A 13,862-nucleotide genomic window follows, 5' to 3' on the forward strand; every position below is an offset into this window, starting at 1 on the left:
TGTCCACTGTCAGTTTCATTGGCTCCCACAGGATAAGACAGAAAACTCATTGTTGGATTTCCAGCATCCCCAACAGTATCCTTGCACAAAACTGATGGTCCACAAACATTGGTTAGATGATGAATAATAAACTCTGGAGAAGTACTTTACATAAAATAAAATTATTCTATTTAACCATGCAAAACAGCTCTCTAATTCAGAGCTTCTCAACTGGCAGGCTGAGACACAGTGTGCCTGAAGTGGGTTTCAGGTGTACCACATTTGGAAGGGTCAGCAGGGGCCAGAGGTTTCCATAGCCCCTGGGTGGTCACCTCGGGCCAGGAGAAGCCTCATCCACTTAATCCAGTGTGCTGAATGAATGCCATCATTTTCCACATGAATCACGATGTGAAAAAGGTTGGGAAGCACAGCTCAAGTGTAGGTGTTCCCAACGGAATAGCAATGTGGTACAGTAAAAAGAGAACAAGGCTATGATTCAGCAAACCTTCATTGAAATGCCAATGCCAAATAATTATATTACCTAACTTAATTCTGGAATACAAACTTATTCTTGATTCTGATAATCAAGAAGCCTTCTCAAATTATGGCGGTACTTTGGGGTTTCCTTTGCAGATGAAGACATCATTTTACCTTGGTAATTCTCCTAATGAGCCTGCAGTACAAAACGTCCCAACAGCTCTGCCTCCCAGTGAAGCATGCATTTCTTATTAAAACTTTTCTTGCATTGTCCAAGTATCTTTCACCTACATCTATATCTTAATCTTAATCTATATCTGTATCTATATCTATATGTAACATGTGTTTCAAACAGACTGAAAATAATAATGGTAAACCTAGTGTCATCCCATTCCTATGACTCTGATTTTCTCATCCGAATCAAAATTCCTACTTTATGGACGAAAATTCTAATTTTTCAAGATAGGAAAATTTTTGAGTCAATTTATTAGATGGCATCAAACTCTCAAAATATATTTTCTTTTATGTCATGACCCACAAAAAAAGACAGCTATGAAACACATAACTGAAAACTCAGTAAAAGAACTTCAACTTTCTTATTTTTTGTTCACTTCCACTAATGTTTTTGAGTGTAACTCTTTGCATCCAAGGCCCATATTGCCTTAGCTTTCTTATAAATCCCCTTTAAAGAAACTTTTCACATGCTTTTCTGATGAGCCGAGTAGCCACCCCACTAGCACTGAAGAAAGTCTAAAGACTGGAACCAAGGGTTCAGCATCCTGGCTGGTACAGAGGAAGAGAGAAAAGACAAAGGCACCATTCCTGCCCTCAGAGGTTCCCGGTATGGTGGAAGAAGTAGGCAGTTCTATAAATAACTGACTAGAGGCAAAGGGCACAACAAATTGCTATTCAGAGGCTTGAATAATGTGTGATGGGGAACACAGAGAAGAGAGTAATTACTAATGAATGGTGAGGGAGCAGGCAACGTGATAGTGGTGTATGACTCTGGGAACCTATTCTAGGTGGGATTTGAATTAGCTCTTGAAAAAAAATGCTTCATAATCTTTGGAATTAATCTTACAACAAGAGTCTTCATTATCTAAGTCCCAGATATGCTTACACTGAACAAAACCTCAATTCTTAGGAAGAATATTGTAACAAAATCAGTGTATTTGGCAGCATTGAAGAAGAGGAAGTCCATATTGCCAGAGATGAACATCTATGTGTCAAATCAACACAAAACACATGTATGACTATTAACACAGAATTTAGAAAAAAAATTTCTCACAAGAGTTTCTGTTTTTGTTTGGACTAAATAAACTGGAATCAAAATTAAGGAATATGTCCTAAAACCACAAGGAAAAAAGCCAACAGAAAGGACAAAAAGATCAGGACAATTAGGTCACTTATTCAATTTTGCCATGAGCAACAAATGACATTCTTCGCAAAGTAAATAATGCCCTGTTGTTTATTCTGAAGCACTTGGGCTGGGATTATGATCTGAGGTTTAGTAAATTAAAAAAAAAAACAAGACATTAAAGGACATTTAGCTTGTCTCTACCTTAAGGCCCGTAGAGGTGCTATTTTACTTTAAAATGTGTAGACTTTGTGGTATGCTAGTTCTTCCAAAACACTTCTCTTGAAGGTCTCCTAACGCTTGAGAAATGTGATGGGGGTGGGGGGCTGGATGAGTGTGTCAAACCTTCATGCCAGGAGCAAAATGAAAAGATCACAACTCCATCGAGACTATTGTGTGAGGGAAAAAAGAATAGAATTCTTTTCCTTCCAAGCCAAGTCCGATCATGGATTTGCCATCACAGCATCTTCAAGGTACAGTCTGTTGGGACTTGGTAACTCAGGAACCAGAGCAGAGTCTGTCATACACGGTAAGAGAAATAGTGACAGAGATTCAAGAGACCTGGGTTCGAAGTCTAGGCAATTTTCTTGATGTCTCTGGCCTTTGGTTTCCTTGTCTACTAAACAAGATTGAAAGTGTCTACACTGCAGTGTTGTCAGCACTAAATGAGATCACATATATGAAAGCAAGTACTCAGTGTCTGGCTGTATAATAAATGTTAATTTTGGGTAATTCTTACAAATTCTAAGGGGGCTAGGGCATATATTTAATTAACTTGGCATTCTTTGATCATTTAATTGAATTACTATATTTAAGCACTACATTTTTCATTTTTCCTAAATTTTTCCTTTGCCATCAATTTTCCTGTATTTTGTAGCTCTACTTTTTTTTTAATGGATTATTTAAGGAATCCTGCATATGATACTCTGGGACAACTGAATAATGTCATAATATAAAATGGGCTTCTGGATTCCTAAGAGAGTCCACCCCCTGTTTCTCTGAGAATTTTGTGGAAAAGCTGTTCTTACTGCTAAGTAAACATTATTATACCTCAAATCCATGAATTTCTTAGCTCTTCATAAAAGTAATTTACATTATTTTATATTCTCAAAACAAAAACTGATGGCTTGCCCTGGAGAGTCTTCAGAGTTTACTAAGTGTACATAAACAGCACCTCATTTAATCTCCACAACAATCTGTTAAAGTAGGTAGAACTGTAGAATTCTTATCCCCATTACACGCCACAGTACTATAGATGTGGTCAGGATCTGAATCCACGTCTTCTAAGTCCAAAGACAAAACTGTCTACTTCACACTATCCTCCAATTAACAAGTTTCTCCATACCTTTCCATCTAGTTTCATATAATGGCAATTATACTGAATGCAGTTATTAATCTTGAGCAAACTGCTGTGCCACAGCCTTTCACAAATACATAGTTTGCTTGAATTTGAAAAAATTACTAAAATCATCTTGTCCAAGTCTCTCCCTTTATATACGAGGACACCATTCAGGGAAGTTGATTGCCTAATGTAAACTAGTGAAAGAGCTGAGTTCAGGTCTTTCACTGACCTGAAAGACCAGTGCCTGGTCTGACCCCAGATGCCCTGGTTGCTATACAGTGATCTTTCCCAAACCCCAGCCTAGATTCTTTTTGGACTACCAAAACTTCTCTTTGGTGTTCTAGCCCTTGTTAACAATAAGAATGTGATGGCTAATGCTCATTAGTTATTGACATAATTATTTTACATCACTAATGAAAAATCACTAGGCTGAGTATATTACATTACTTGGGTTTTTGCCACTGTCAAAACAAGGCTGTTGCACACTGATAAATATGAGGGCCCTTAGGCCAATAACTCAGAGGAGCCAAGCCTAACCTCAGCCTCGTGGCCCGATGTCTTAGGTCCAGCTTTCACAATTCCTGCTACTAGCAACTTGTAAACAGAGGTCATTAATAGACACTCAGACCAGTCCACTGAGGGAGTCACTTTCCAGAGTAGCTGGAATTTCATAGAATCTTGAATAAAATTCCGTACTCTGAGTGTCAATTTTCTCCTCTGTAGAATGGGATACTAATTATTCTGCCCTGTTACCTCCTAGAGTTGTGAGAATTAAATGAGATAAGAAATGTAAGATGCACCCGTTAAAAATGTAAAGAGATGTAAAGAGATTATTAAAAAGTTCTTTTCTCTGGGCAAAATTGCTGTTCCATGTGAGGATTGACCCTAACTCTTGGTTCTTCAGTCTCTGACTAATCAACTGAGCCCACTTTCCATTACTCGTATTACTAGAGAAGCAGACAACATGAGAAGCACACACAGACATTCACATATCCTGTGCATATTAAGTTTGGGAAAATACAGTGTTGTTTTTTTTCTTTTGTTTTTGTTGTTTTATTTCCAACAGATATTTTTTCTTGTTATATCTTTCTTTAATTTACATACCTGGAACACCTAATAAGTTATGGAGCAGTTACATATCATGCATTCAGATTGCATACAGAGAAGGCTCGTGGAATGAAGAGTTTGCTGCAGGTATACTTGGCAGGGTTCCCAACTAAGCCCCTGACGCCCGGACTGTGAGGCACCATCTTGACAACTCTCAATCATGTTATGTTCAATATAGAGTGAACAGGAGGCCCCAGTGGGGAAAATGATTTATCTTTGGGTCATGATGTTAATGTCAGCACTATTTGAAACTAGAATTGTTGAAATAGATATTTATGGAGACCCTGCATGGTACAGTGACAAAGAGAAATGACCCTAAGCCAAGAGCTGTACTCTAGTCTTGTGAAGGCTAGTCACTGGCATTTGCTTCTCTTGGCCTAAATTCCTTTACTTACAAAATAAGAGACTGACGTTAATAGACCTCTGGGTCCCTTGAAGCTCTGTGATTGATTTGAGGACCGAACAAAAGTTTCAATAAGGCAGGGCTCTTTGTCTTGTTTACTGCTTCATCCGCAGTTCACTGAACAATGCCTGGCACATAAAAGGAACTCAATAAATATTTTATTAAGTAAATGAATGAATGACTGAGAAGGAATACTCCAAAGAGTCATCCAATAGCGCCTACTCCCATAGACATACCCAAAATTTCATCACCGTCCCAGATGGCCTCCCGTCACCACCCTTTTTAAGCAGTCCCCTCTCCCGAGCCAGATTCTATCTCATTACCCTGTTACTTTCTGCACAGTCATTATCACTCTCTGATATCACTTCATGTATTATTTGCTGACATGCTTATTGCTTATCTCCCCACCAGTCTGTCTGAGACACTACTACATTCACAGCCTCTGAAGCAGTGCTTAACATGTAACAGGCACTTAATGAGGATTTGTTGAATGAAAAAAGTAAATGACATTAAACTACCTAACATCTAAGGTCTCTTCCAACTCTTAGGTTCTTTGAGTCTACCTCAGCAAGAGTATATTTCTCCAAAAAATTAGTGCTACAAATTTCGCTAAGAATATAAATGATCTGAAGTTAATTACTCAATGTAGTAGGTCAGACAATGTTCTTTTTACTTAGTATTTGTCTACTACTGGTAACTGATCCGTCCAGGGGCAAAATATAAAACCAGGCTTTAAGCAATGATGTTTTCACCTCTGTGTATACACAGTAATGACTGCTTGCCTGCACATTTCAGATGAGAATTAAATCCATTGTTAATCATCCATTAGAATCAAGATCTGCAAGCAGAGACTAGAAATGTTCCCAATACCATTCTGCTCACGTGTCGGGTCCCTTCAGAGCTGCCTGAAACTCAGCTTTGCCAAGATGTTTATTTTTTACCTGGCTTTATGAATTGCAATCACTTCCTAAATTATAACAAGCCACAAGTGGTCTGAACCAAACAACTAGGTCACGGGAGGTCTCTCCTTGTACTCCTGGGGATGATAGAAAAGCTTGTTTGAACCAAACTTGATCCTCTTTAAAAAGAAGGGGAAAACTTTAAGCCTCTAACTCCTGGGAGTGGCAAAGAGAACAGCCAGAGGGCCATGAGCTAACTTTGATTCGCTGGAGATCAGTTGAACAGATTTGGCAATGATTTGGCTTCTGTTGAAAACAAGCCCGTCTAATTATACTTCTGCCAGTGGAAGACAAAAGCACCACAGCTTAGAAAGGCCGGAATGACATGCCAACATCATGGCTGCGACCGTGTAGTTTCCTTCCAAGCAGAGCACTGTTGACATGTATGTCAAACACTCGGCTCTGGAACCCTCACGAGAATGTGACCTTCTGAGGAGCACAAAGGGAAGTCGGTGAAACGATTTGCTTTCCTTAAACTGTATCTTAGCTGTAATATTTTCTGACACTAGAAATAAAATAATTTCCTTTTTTTTTGGTTCTTCTTTCCACTCCCACCATGACAAACATGGTTAACATTAAGTAGGTATGAAAGGCACAGACAACGGGTACAGAGTTTTCCATTCTGTAACTGTTGAAAGACCAAGGGGACAGAACATACAGATGTTTTCTCCTTGGTGCTGCAAAACGGTGGTGGACTAACTCTTTCAGTGTCTCTGGAATGCAAATTTTCTTTCACAGTTTAGCAGTCTTTTTTGGATTTCAGCACAGTGAACTAACACTTTCCTGGATTCCAAGACCTCCAGAGAACCAGATGGATGAGAGGAATTGGGAAAAAAGAACCCACGCTCCTTGAAAAAGGTATGAATTTCTCACTCTGCATCTAGCCAAAAGCTCTGAAAATTACAAGAGCGAAATCACTTTCGGTTTGTTCAAATGCATGCCATCCTAGAGTTGTTTGTGGTGGGTAAAAAAAAAAAAAAATCTAAAGTGATTTGATGGTTTAGAGTCTGCATTCAGTTTCAGCTAGGAAGCAAACTTTCACAGAGATGATATGTTTACTACCAAAGGCAGGAAAGAATGTACATGGAAGAGATTACACAAGAGGATCATTCTCTATGCTGGTGCTCTACAGCCAGGGACTGCTCCCCAGTGCCAAATTTTTTAACTTAACACTCAAGGCCCTTCAGGATATTGTCTTACCTCTCCTTTCCAGGCACCAACTCCCACCATTCCCCCAAAGCAGTCTTCATTACTGTCAACCCAAACTTTTTAACACTTCCCGCTCCTTGTTCTTGCATGCCTTTACATCCACTGTTGCCTCAGCCTTGAACATTTTCCTTAACAAGTTAGATGACTCAACTTTTAGGGCGTGTGAGTGTTACCTCCTTTATTAAGCATTTCCCTAAACTTCTGTTCTTTCACAGCACTGTTCATACCTTCATTATAGCCAGAACCTAGTGTATAGTGTTTGTATGCTATGGGAAATGCTATGACAAAGTGCACTTTCCAAAGCTGATGACACCGACACATATCCCATCCCACATGCTCTTCCTCCAATGTGATCCTGACAGTCCACCAGGGAGAGTTGAGGCCCTAGGAGGACATCTGTAACTGCCTGGCCAATGGAATGTGGTAGAAGCAATGCTATATGACTCCTGATGTTACTCATAAAATGTGATACAGTTTTCTCTTGAGACATATACCTGTGAAGCCTTGAGTTGCCATGTTAGAAGTTGGGCTATCCTGAAGGTGCCATGCTAGAGAAACTACAGGCAAATAGAAGGAGATGCCTGAAGAACCCCTGTTGGTCCAGAACAGCTGTTCATGTATTCTCAGTCCGGGCACCAGGCATGTAGGTGAAGATGTCTTTGAGAGAACTCAGACCCAAATACCTCATGAGGGACCCCAAGCCGGGAAGTGCTGAGTTGAGATGCTATCAAATTCCTGACCCACCAATCTGTGAGAGATAATAAAAAATTGTTCTTTTCAGCCACTAAATTTTGAGGGGTTAGGCACATAGCCGTAGTAATTGAAATATAGGCATAGCTTGCACATTTGAATATGAGATCTTCAAAAACAAGGAATTAAAAACATATATATGTTTCTAGCAGTGAAGAGAGTGAGTGAAATATGGAAGAGATTGTTTGTTGAATAAATGCTTGAGTGAATGAATATTAACTTTTGGACATAGCCACATAAAATTAACTAATGAGGCTAGTTAGGTTTATTCAGCTACGGTATTTTGAGCAACGATAATGCCCAATTGATATGAATGCAAAATAGACCTTCCTTCTCCACACAGGGGACAATGTGGCTTTCAAATTCTGCAAGCTATTGTTTATTCCTACTAATAGCATGAGAATAAATTGGTACAGGAATATATGTATAATTCTTTTTCTTCAAAAGTATTTAGTACTATTCTTAACATCTTTACATGTGAAAAGACAAAAGCTTTCTTTTAGTGTGGGCATCAATTAATAAAGACAAATTGTCTAATTGTACAGTCAAAAAATTAAGGAGCTAGAATTTTACAGAGAGTTATGGAGGAACATGAGAGTGACGATGACCGTAGGGGTCATCTGCCCAGTCAATCTGATCCATAAATTCCCTCTATGAAACCCCTAGTCAGTCAGTCAGTCAGTCAGTGCTTATGTAGCCCTGGGACTGCCTGCATAGCAGGCATAGCAGACTTTCTTGGAAGGTGTGCATTCTACTGGTAGGTCTAATTGTTAGAACATTTTTTATTTTGATTTAAATGCCTTCTACCTCAGTAGCCTTACTTCTGTCTTCTAAGGACAAGTCTGTTGCCTTTTCTATGTAACAGTCCTAAAGAGTATTAAAAATACTGTCCCCCACTTAGTCTTTTCTTTATTGGGATAAGCACTTAGATTCCTTCAACAATTCCTTATGAGACATGATTTCTGTCATCTTACCCTCCTGAACACCCTCCTCTGCAAAAGTTCTAGTTTGTCAGGTTCCCTTCAAGGTGTACGGCCCAGAAATGAAGACATCATTTTAGGAACTACTGCTGCCCCTGTTCTGCACACTCCTCTTTATATGAGTGCAGCAAAAGAGTGTATTTACTTTTCTGTGGTCCTAGATTGTACTATTAATCTTGGAGTCAAATTGTCTCCCCTACAAGTCTTCATTTTTTTCTACATGAACAGCTGTCAAATTAAATGACCCTCATATGGACTCGTATAGTTAATTTTTTAAGGTAAGAAAAGGATTTGACTTTTGTCTCTCTTAGATTTTATCTCGTTGGATTTGGGTCATTGTTCCAGATAATTGAGAATTTTCACAATATTAGTGACCATCTTTTACGTATTACAATTCCTCCCATCCTTTACCTCAAACCAGGAAGTTCAGATCAGATAAATTTCAAGAGGTACAGTTTTTCTACTTTTGAAAGATGTTTGACATCAGAGTCAGCATCAACTCTCGTTTTCCTACATCCCATCAGGTATCAAGTCCTATTAATTTTGCCCAATAAATATTTTAATTCCATCCATTATTCTTTATCTCTACTATATTATTCTATCATCTCTCACTTAGATAATCACAGTAGCCTCCTAATTGGCCTCTTGGCCTCTCCATTTCTCTCTACTCCAGTCTTCCACCATATTGATTTGCGTACAACACAATAGCACATCAGACTCATCAAGCAACTGTAAAAAGTAAAGATTCTTGGGTCACCCCCAGACCTATGTAACCATAATCTCTGGGGTTGGGGCTCCAACATGCATAACTTTAAGAAAGTTCTATGGTTGTGCCAGAGCTTCTTGATCAAGATTGGCTAGCATTTGTGTTTTTATAAAGCAAAAAAGAACAAAACTATGCATCTAAACAAATTTATTATAGCTATCTGGAGAACAGTTTTGTCAAGGATTTAGATTCTTTTCAATCACTTTCTGGAAACCTAGGTCATCTTAGGGTTGGAGGAAACCTGAGGAAGGAAAGAGAAAGGACATGGGTACTGACATTTCTAGCCATAGATACCTATGGGGTACTAAGCACTGGGCGAGGCCCTTTCATGGATATTGTCCCATTTAATCCTTAAAATAATGCCAGCATGATAATTTTATCACTATTTTAGAGCAGAAACTGAAGTTTGGATTTTTGATTTATATGCACCCAAAGGCACAAATTGGCACACAGGAATTAAACGTGGGTCTGCCTGACTCCTATCTAGAAGGTCTAGGGATTAACAAATACAAAAATTTCTTAAGCAAAGGAGAAACATTGCATCTTGTACGGACACACAAAATGATGAATTTGCATGTATTCAAAGTGGTCTTATAGGCTTTGATTAAAGATCACATGTCTATGAGAAAACTCTATATTGTAGTAGAAAGAGCATTTAATTGGGAGTCAGGAAACAGCATACTAGTCCTGCAAGGTCACTAATTTGTAGTGGTACTCCTTGATGGTTGTTTCCGTAGAGCTGCTCTTCCCTTCTTTCTTTAGAACCTCTAAATTTTAGCTAGGTACACAGCTGCCCAGAATACATACTACATTTTTCAGCCTTCCCTGCAGCTAAGTTTGGCCATGAGACTGAGTTCTTGCCAAAGGGTTGAAGGTGGAATGAAAGTGTTCTCAGAGAGAAAGGCTACAGCCTCGTCCACTGGAAAGCAGGAGCAGCCATCTTGGACCCCTCAGTAGAAGCCACCAGCTGAGCATGGCAGAGGAACACAGAAGGAGATTGGGTCCTTGCCCGCCACTATCCTGGATCTTCTACTTCCTTTGGTGAAAGAAAATGAACTTTGTCTCACTTCATCACTATTACTGTTTTCTGTCACTCCAGCTGAACCCAATCCTAACTAATACACTTGCTTTGTGAATCAAGTCCAGTTATTCCCCTTCTGTGTACCTCAGTTTTCTTATTTATGCAACCAAGATGGACTAGATGACACTTAAGGTCCATTTTAGGTCTCACATTCTCTATGACTGAATGGCATGCCATAAGGAAAAGACTCCAAACTGAAATCAGGATCTCAAAGACACACCTGCACTCCCATGTTCACTGCAGTATTATCCACAGTAGGCAACGTACGGAAACAACCCAAGTGTCCCTTGATGGATGAATGGATAAAGAAAATGTGGTATATACAAACAATGGAATATTACATTGCCTTAAAAAGGAAGGAAATCCTGCTGTTCACAACAACATAGATGAACCTGGAGGATATTATGCTAAGTGAAATAAGTCAGTCACAGAGGGACAAATACTGCATGATTCCACTCACATGAGGTATCTAAAATAGTCAAACTCATAGAAGCAGAGAACACAATAGTGGTTGCCAGGGGCTAGAGGAGAGAGAAATGCGGAGTCATTATTCAATGGTTGTAAAGTTTTGGTTATGCTAGATGAGTAAATTTTAGAGATCTGCTGTACAACATAGTGCCTATAGTTAACAATACGGTCTTGCACACTTTGAAATTTGTTAGGATGGCAGATCTCATGTTAAGTGTCTTACTACAAAAAACAAAAACAAAACAAAACAAAAAACCCAAAGGAACACAAGGAAACTCTGGGAGGTGCTGGATGTATCTATCACCTTGATTGTGGTGATGGTATCATGGGTGTTTGCATGTGTTCAAACCCATCAAATTGTACACATTAAATACGTGTAGTTCTTTGTATACCAATTATACCTTAGGGGCCGCCTGGTGGCGCAAGCGGTTGAGTGCTGGCGCTCTGCTGTGGCGGCCCAGATTTCGCTGGTTAGGATCCCAGGCGCGCACCGACGCACTGCTTGGCAAGCCATGCTGTGGCAGCATCCCATATATAGTGCAGGAAGATGCGCATGGATGTTGGCCCAGGGCCAGTCTTCCTCGGCAAAAAAACGAGGAGGATTGGCAGACGTTAGCACAGGGCTGATCTCACAAAAAAGGTAAAAAAAAAAAAAATTGTACCTCAATAAAGCTGTTAAAGCAAATAAATAAATAAACCAAAAACTTCCTTGCTCCATCAGCTTGGCATGCTGCCGGCTAGTGACTGGTCCATAAGTGTGCTACATCAATACCAGTGTAAGCTACAGGAAGAGAGGGATCCATCCTGTCTAGAATGCCAGTATAACCAGCTATCAAGCAACTGCCTATCACTGGATATTCCAATGATATTCCAGTCAGCTTAGCCCCACCTGGAAGCTCATGAGATAAGGCTTGAGGCTTTGATAGTATCCACAAGTCTCAACTCACAGCTTGTTCTGCCAGTATCACCCCACCGTGGGGACATACATAAGAATTAGATAAGATCATAAATCTCAAATGATTAATTGTAATCATGGCCATGAAATCTCCCAGGATGGAGTATAACACTTTATGATCTATGATCATGAACATTTATGACTTGTTTATTTGCAAACACTCCCTATCAGGGCCAAGACTAGGGTAAAGCAAGTGAGGCACTTGGGGAGCAAAATTTAAGGAGGCGCCCACTTTCAGGGTCCTGCAAGTGCCTGAGAATGTCCTTCAATTTGGTTCCCCAGGAGCCTCACTTCCCTTACCCTAGTCCTGGCCCTGCTTCACGTTTTGTATTAACTATATTTTTCCCCTTAAGAAATTCTACCTAATGACTATAACTCATTTTAAATCTGCATTTTAACATTAACCATTTATTTCACATCAACTGAACTAAGGACTGTTTCCACTGATCCCATTGTGAAATATCATTTGCAGTTACAAGCCCATTCTAGGCACTTCATACATCCTCCTTTCCTTACTTGTTTTCCGGGTTTCAAGAACAGATATTTGCTGACAACTTGGTAGAGTTCAAGATAAAGCGTATGAGACAGACAATGAAAAAAAATATACAACTGCTCGGGTCACAACGGTAAGCTTTCATGCTTTAGCACAGTACCTTCTAACCAACTAGGCTACTGACCTACAAATATATTTTCAACAGTCTTATCATTATTTTCCAAAGCCTTGAACTACAAAGGGCCACACTGCATATACTGTCATCTTTCCAAAGCTTTCTCTTCTGACTTTATGGTAATCCTACCCACTTATCATCCAAAATAAAAACCCCAGAGTCTTCTTTGACTTCTCCATCTCTTTCATCCCTTACACATCTAAGCAATCAGCCCGTCTGTCCTGGCCCGCCTCTCCATCCCCACGGCTCGCACCCTAGTTCAGGTTCTCATCATTCCTGGCAGTACAGCTGCAACATCATTCATCAATGATCTTTGACACCAGGTTTGCTTTACTCCAGAAGTCTCATACTCAAATACAAGATGCAGAAAAACAACATCAATGAGTGACACGCTTTGTGTGTAAGTAATAAACAGTAGGGGCACTGCGGTAAATTGCAGAATGCAATTACTTCTCAGGTGGAAGATACTTCTCAGTTCTAGCTGATTGTTGCCAGGCAGAAATTGTGAACCCCACTTTTTAGTGGAAGCTGCAAATCTAGATTCTCCCAAATTTTAAGTTTGCAATGAGTTTAAGTAATTTAAAAATCTTTTGAATATCAAACAAAATACATCTGAAGATATGTGGTCTGAAAGTAGCCAGTGAGTGACCTCTGCCCTACTCTAGTTGATCACCTGTGCCACAGGTTCCAGAGCATACTGTCTCCATTATCAGTGTTCTCCTTGTCAAGGGTACACGGCATATACCTCAGAGGACATTTATGAAAGAAGTTGGCTATAAGCTCATTTCCAAAACGCAGACAGCATCAGATCTCTGCCTTGCCTGGAAGCCATAAAAAGATCCCCCTATGCCTACAGGAGAAATCCAACTCCTTGGCAGCCTGGTAAGAACGTTCACAACTTTGACTCTGTGGACAGTCAGCCATTCCTCTTATGTACCCTACATTCCAGCCAAATCAGATTGCTAGCATTTCCCTAACTATGTCCTACACTTTCCCCGCTAGTGCCTCTCTTCATATTACTCTTCCCACTTCATCTCTGACTGGACAGCTCCAGACTCCAGCCATATGTGGCCTCTTCTCCAGCACCTTCTCTGAGTGAGTCCCTCTCAGGCAGGACTGGTTGCTACCTCTTTCTTCATCCATAAAACTTTTGCAGGTGTCCTCTTGTGGCATTTGTTACACTGTGTTCTGGTTTTGTGTACATGTCTGTCTCTCCCACCCTATTTTGAGCTCCCGGAGAAGGGACCAAGTCTTACTCATCTTTCGCATCCCCTAGAACAGTGTCTGGTACAAAGCAGTAGGTGTGCAATAAGCGTTCCTTGACTAATGGACAACTAAACAAAAACACAAATTTCAAAAAG

At 39.9% G+C, this 13,862-nt stretch overlaps 1 protein-coding gene across 9 annotated transcripts in view; it reads right to left on the reverse strand.

The window, feature by feature from the left end:
• The window catches only part of LPP (LIM domain containing preferred translocation partner in lipoma), a 665,849-nt gene that overhangs the window by 26,939 nt on the left and 625,048 nt on the right, over window positions 1-13,862 (reverse strand). The window lies entirely within an intron of this gene.

Source organism: Ceratotherium simum, chromosome 15, assembly GCF_057802395.1.
Source record: "Ceratotherium simum simum isolate JZ-2026a chromosome 15, ASM5780239v1, whole genome shotgun sequence".
In the NCBI taxonomy this organism is placed as follows: Eukaryota; Metazoa; Chordata; class Mammalia; order Perissodactyla; family Rhinocerotidae; genus Ceratotherium; species Ceratotherium simum.